Source organism: Helianthus annuus, chromosome 3, assembly GCF_002127325.2.
Source record: "Helianthus annuus cultivar XRQ/B chromosome 3, HanXRQr2.0-SUNRISE, whole genome shotgun sequence".
Taxonomy (NCBI): domain Eukaryota; kingdom Viridiplantae; phylum Streptophyta; class Magnoliopsida; order Asterales; family Asteraceae; genus Helianthus; species Helianthus annuus.
In genome coordinates, this window is record NC_035435.2 from 5,001,270 (window position 1) to 5,006,827 (window position 5,558).

At 34.1% G+C, this 5,558-nt stretch overlaps 1 long non-coding RNA gene across 6 annotated transcripts; it reads left to right on the plus strand.

Moving 5' to 3' along the window:
• Positions 1 to 386: 386 nt before the first annotated feature.
• LOC110928535 lies at positions 387 to 4,560 on the plus strand. 6 transcript variants are annotated; one of them, XR_004888165.1, is made up of 5 exons: positions 387 to 690; positions 1,307 to 1,399; positions 1,500 to 1,623; positions 3,759 to 3,968; positions 4,127 to 4,560. It is a non-coding gene; the product is annotated as an uncharacterized LOC110928535 (long non-coding RNA). The 6 variants fall into 6 exon arrangements; XR_002586437.2 differs by having other exon boundaries at positions 388 to 690; positions 1,297 to 1,399; XR_002586438.2 differs by having other exon boundaries at positions 388 to 690; positions 1,330 to 1,426.
• The last annotated feature ends 998 nt before the right edge of the window (positions 4,561 to 5,558 follow it).

The following is a 5,558-nucleotide window of genomic DNA, read 5'->3' on the forward strand; positions in this document are numbered from 1 at the left end:
TAAATGAGCCGAGCATGAACCTAGAAACGAGCTCGTTTTGTAAACAAGACCGAGCCTAGAAACAAGCTCGTTATGTAAAGAAGCCCTTGTTTACATAGCCTAGCTTATAGAGTTCGAGCCGGCTTGCAAGCCTAAACGAGCCCACTGTTAATATTATTTTATAATTGATATATCAAATATGTTAACTAATAATGGATACTATCTATAAAATTACGAAAAAAATTAATTTTGAAGCCGACTATGAGTCTAGTTTGAGCTTGAAAACTACCTATGAGCCAAGCTCGAGTTTTAAGAAAAATCAAATTCAACCGAGCTCAAGTTTCATAAGTTACACAAACGCGCAACGCTAAAATTTCCATTCTCCCTAAAAATTTCTTCCCGCTCATCGCAATTTCCATTTACTCTAAAATTTCTCTCTTCCCGCCCAACACAAAAATCCCCCTCCAAATAAACCCTAACCTCCTATATCTTTTGAAACTTACTCCAAAAAACGGCCCCTTCTTGTTACCCAAGATCCAGCAGAGAACAAGGTCATCATCCCAATCGCGGTGCCAGTGCCAGTGCCATCATCCCGACCTAAAAGGACACTTCAAGTCAAAGCCAAGACGCCGGTTGACGGACTCCGTCCAACTCGAGATCTCCTCGTATTCGCTGACTGCAATCCTCGAGAAAGCGAAATGCGATGAAAAGGTACATAAATTGTTAAATTCGTGTGCATTTCTATAATTTCTTAGGGACCTAATTATAAATAGTTTGTGAGAGCAGCGACTATGCGAATCTTTCATTGTTCCCTTAGATGGTTCCAATTGCAGTTTAGAAACTTATGGGGTTGATGGCCCTTCTTTAGGTCAGTTTTGGCACAAATATCCTCGTAATTTAAACACAATTTTAAATATATATCTGATCAATAAATTTAAGGTTGTTTGTATTATCTATGATTAGTTATTTCATTTGTGTAAGTGGTTGGTCAACATGAATGAAGTTATAGTACTTACCGAAAACACTTTAATTCTTTTCAAATAGAGCAAGTTTAGATAAAATATAGATGTGCTAACACAAATACTAGCAATTTTTTACATTATTTTTATGCTCGATTGCTTGTTTATGAGGGTATGGTAACATAAATTGAAAGGACCAGGCCCAAACAAGTTAGATATGTTGTTATGACTATACCCATTTTTGCATGTATCACTCCTGTCTAGATGCTTTTAATAATGGTGCAGTTCCTACTATATGATTATAAACCTCATGGCAGGTTAGCTTTATTTTATTTTACTTCCATTTTTGTGTTATAAGCTGGATGAAGGCCTCTGTTATCTTTATTTACAGAGTGTTAAAGGAGCAGAGTGTGAAAGGGCATATGATTCGGACACTGAGTTCTATGTGCATATCTTTGATGGTACAATTCTGTCGACTGACTACTGAAGTATGATTCATTATCTATTTTTATTTTACTGGTAGGCAAATATTTAGACATTTTATTTCCCAAATTATTGTAGGGCGCTATTAGAAAAGCACATGAAGACGTTCAAATGGTGGTGGAGACTCTTTACAACCATTGCAGTGGAAGCTAGATAAAGATATGAGAAACGTTAATATAATTTTTTTAGCGAAGCTTTTGAGGTAATTCTTCTATGTTTCTTTCTTAAGATTCTTAGTTATATGTGTTTGGTCTTTTGTTTAGTCATTAATTCTCGTTTCTTGTTTGTACTGACTGCTAATATATCGCAGGATTATAAAAGTAATGTCTTTAGGGGGTAATAGGTTTAATTGCAATGTTCAAATTAGATTATGTTCAAAAGGTATTGTCATACAACTATAAAATTAACCTTTTTCGTTGAGTCCTGTTAATAGAATTATAGAAGGATGAGAGAAGAAATATATTATTAATTTTGGAATGTGTATGATTAATTGTACAGGCTCTTGATCAACCTGTATCAAAGCATGTAACATCAATTCACTGTTCATCAAACGTTTAAAAAAACAAAGGTTTCAGCCGAGCAAATGATTAGTAGAACAAATATAAAATCAAATTTCTAATAAGAATTTTGCATTACCACTCCATTTGACCCTAAATACTACAATGCTATTAATGGAAGTGTTTGTATGTTCAAATATCTAACAATACCATAAAAAAGGATAGGAATTGTTTGAATTAAAATTGGAGGTGAAAAATTGGTAGGCTAGAGAACGGGTCCGATGGGTTAAGGTCTTGGTTTTAAAAAGCGCGCCTTAGGCGCGCATAGGCGCGAGGCGACCTGAGGCGCAAGGGCCATCGCTTTTACTTACCTAAGGCGCATGTTGTACTAAAAGCGCTCATCCAATTCTCCTTATAAACTTGGACTATAAAACTACTAACCCCTATAGTCCAATTCCATATTTGAATATCCCAGCTGTTGTATTCCATTTTCCAGCCAACATAATGATGTGCATTATAGGCTCTTCACACTTGAAACCATTCCAGGTCCATTTCAACATATCCCAGCACCCCTTGCTAATCCCAAAATAGCAGCCAACCTGAGTATTCACAATGCTGGTAATTCTGCACAAATGACCCATAATCACCTTATCAAAGTTGCCCCAATATCCAGCTCCAATCCACAACAAACACGCAACACTGCAAATCATAACAAACAAAACCTTTCCATTATAACGCCCAACATACAGCCTGCAGATTTCCATTTTAACGAGCATTAAATCCAGCAAATAGTTTCTATCAAAGGCTCTCTTGAACAGCTATATCCAGACCCCAAACAATCTTCCAATTTTAATAGGTGAAACCTTCATCTGATACTTGATAATCCAACAAACCAGCTGATCAATCCACCATCCACTCTTTGGACAAACGCCATTATCTCTCTTGTACCAGAACATCTTTGCCCAGCCTTTAACACAACAATTTATCAGCAATATTTCTGCCTAAACATGTCATCCCATATCTCTTATTGTTACTCTTGCATTCACTTTTTCCGTTATACATAATACCCCTGGTTGACATCGTCTATAAAATCATGTAGAATCAGCCATATAGGCTTCACAACCTCACTGAACCAATTTATATAACCATCAGCATGCCTATTTTGCTCCCAATACCTTCTATTAGTCATTTAATGTTATGGTTTTTATTGGTCAAAGTTTTTCTAATTTGTTTATTTTGTTTCTTTTCTTATTTATTGAGTTTTATTCATAGTAGTTGGTTGTACATTAAGTGTACCATAGAGATTTTATGTTTTTTTATAAATTATTTATATATGAACCACATATAAACCTTGTTTTGTCTACACTTTCGGTAAATCATGATAGAATTCTATGAGAAATATATAAAAAAAGACTAAATAAATACTTTGCGCTTCGCGTAGAAAAAGCCCACCTCTTTTGTGCTCTGCGCTTTGCGCTTTAATTTTAGACCTTATCGCTTTTGTGCGCTTCACTATTTTTTAAACCAAGGTTAAGGTAAAAGCATGTTAATTTTAGTTATTCCTACTTGTATACTTTAGTTGATTGTCATAATATAGTTATAGGAAGTAGGCTGTTCTAATTTTTAAGTTTTTTTTATTTATTAAAAGGAGGTCTAATCTTGGAAGCACTATAATTATAAAAAAGAATTGAGTTTGGAAATAAAAAAAGTTACTTCAGATGGTTGGACCTTTTAAGTGTGGTGTTTCATTAGAGCATAAAATTCTTGTGCTTTTGTTGATTTGACAAAAAATGGAAGTGGATTCTTTGGGGACATGGTACTTAACATTTTTTTTGTGTAGAATTTTCAGGATGATATGGTTCAAGAGTATTCAGATGCACCTTTAGGACATTCTCAAACTCATTTGCCTATGGCATCTAAAGTTTTTTTTTTTATGGTTTTCATCTTAGGTTCGCTCAAAATCTAGACATCTCTTGGTTTTATTATCTTCTACCACTTAAAACAAATATATGAGCATGCTTCAGGTTTAAAAGGGATAGCATGGCAGAAGGTATATTCTTACAATTTATTAAAATGTCAATCTTATCTCTTGTTATGCATTTACGGAATGTTTTGTGAGCCTTTTTGTATCAAAGGCTACAAATGTTATTAGTTAGCATTTGACTATGTAACAATATCAACCCATATGCTCTAACTATGTTACTTTAGGATGGTATTGGAAAGATTCATGTTGTTGCTCCAAATGAGAGAATAGTTGATCCCTATCTATATGGTTAATCTTATAAGCAGAGAAAACAACAGTCTCATCCTAGGAAAAAACATTGTTGAATCATAAAGCAAGCCTTGAGGTTGAAAAAACATTGTTGAATCATAAACAGAGCCTTGAAGAGGACCATCAAATGACTAAAGTTGAGCTTAGAAGACAGAAGCTATGCGGAAAGATTTTGATAGTCAACGAGCAAACTTTGAAACTATGATGTGAAATATTGAGGAAAAGCTACGTCTTGGAGTACTTCAGGATCTTAGAGATGAGTAGATCGTTCATTGTGATTGACAACTATATTTATATTACACTGTTATTTTGAGTTTGGATATATGCTAAATTACAATTTAAAGATTATATATTGTATTTATGTTATTATTGTGTTTGTGTAATCGATATGCTATTGCGTATTAATGGAATTTTTAGCACTTCAAACAAAATGTTGTAAAGTTGCATTTGATTGTAAAAAAGGTTACATTTGTTGTAATTAGAATCTTTAAAAAATGTTGTATTTGATGTATAAAAGGTTGCATTTGAGGAAGCAAAGGTTGCATTAATTGTAACAATGGTTGCATTTGAGGTAGAAAAGGTTGCATTTATTTGCTAGAACAGTTGCATCTAAAGTAATAAAGGTTGCATTAGCATATATAAGGGTTACATACTAAAAGGTTGCATTTAAATAGCAATTGCAACTCTTTATAAAAAGGTTGCATTATTTAATAAAAAGGTTGCATTAGGTCTAATGTAACTTCACCTAATGCAGCCTTTGATAAAAGGTTGCATTAGGGCTATTGCAACTTTTTTAAGGTCTAATGCAACATTTTATTGGAGTTGCATTAGCTCTATTTTCTTGTAGTGCATCCATTAGAGGTGTAGTGCCTATGGGCCATAATAATTGTCTTATAAGACAAAAGGCAGTAGTAGTCTATGACTCTCTGTCAGAAAGAGATAAAAGAACTACGGTTCAACTCTCTATGCCTTTGATTCTCTGGAATCTCGGCTAATATTATAAAACATCATCGTGATTAGGCTGTATGCCACCAATACTATTTATATAGTTAAAATAGGATATATTCAAATCCTAATATTTAATGAGTTAATAAGTTAACCGAATATGGTCTCTGTACCATGGTTGACAAATTGTCATAAAAGACAATCACATAATCATCTCCTAAATTAAAATTTTGTTATCTTCTGTAACAGATTCAAGTTACAATGGCGGATCCCAATGGAGAGAACAGCCACACGAATGACGATGACTATGACAATGCGTCAGTACATTTGACAGGCGCACAGCTAAAGGCTCTGATCAACAATGTTGTCCAGGCAGCTATTGATCGTCAACATACTGAGTCTCAAGGCAGATCTGTGTCAAAG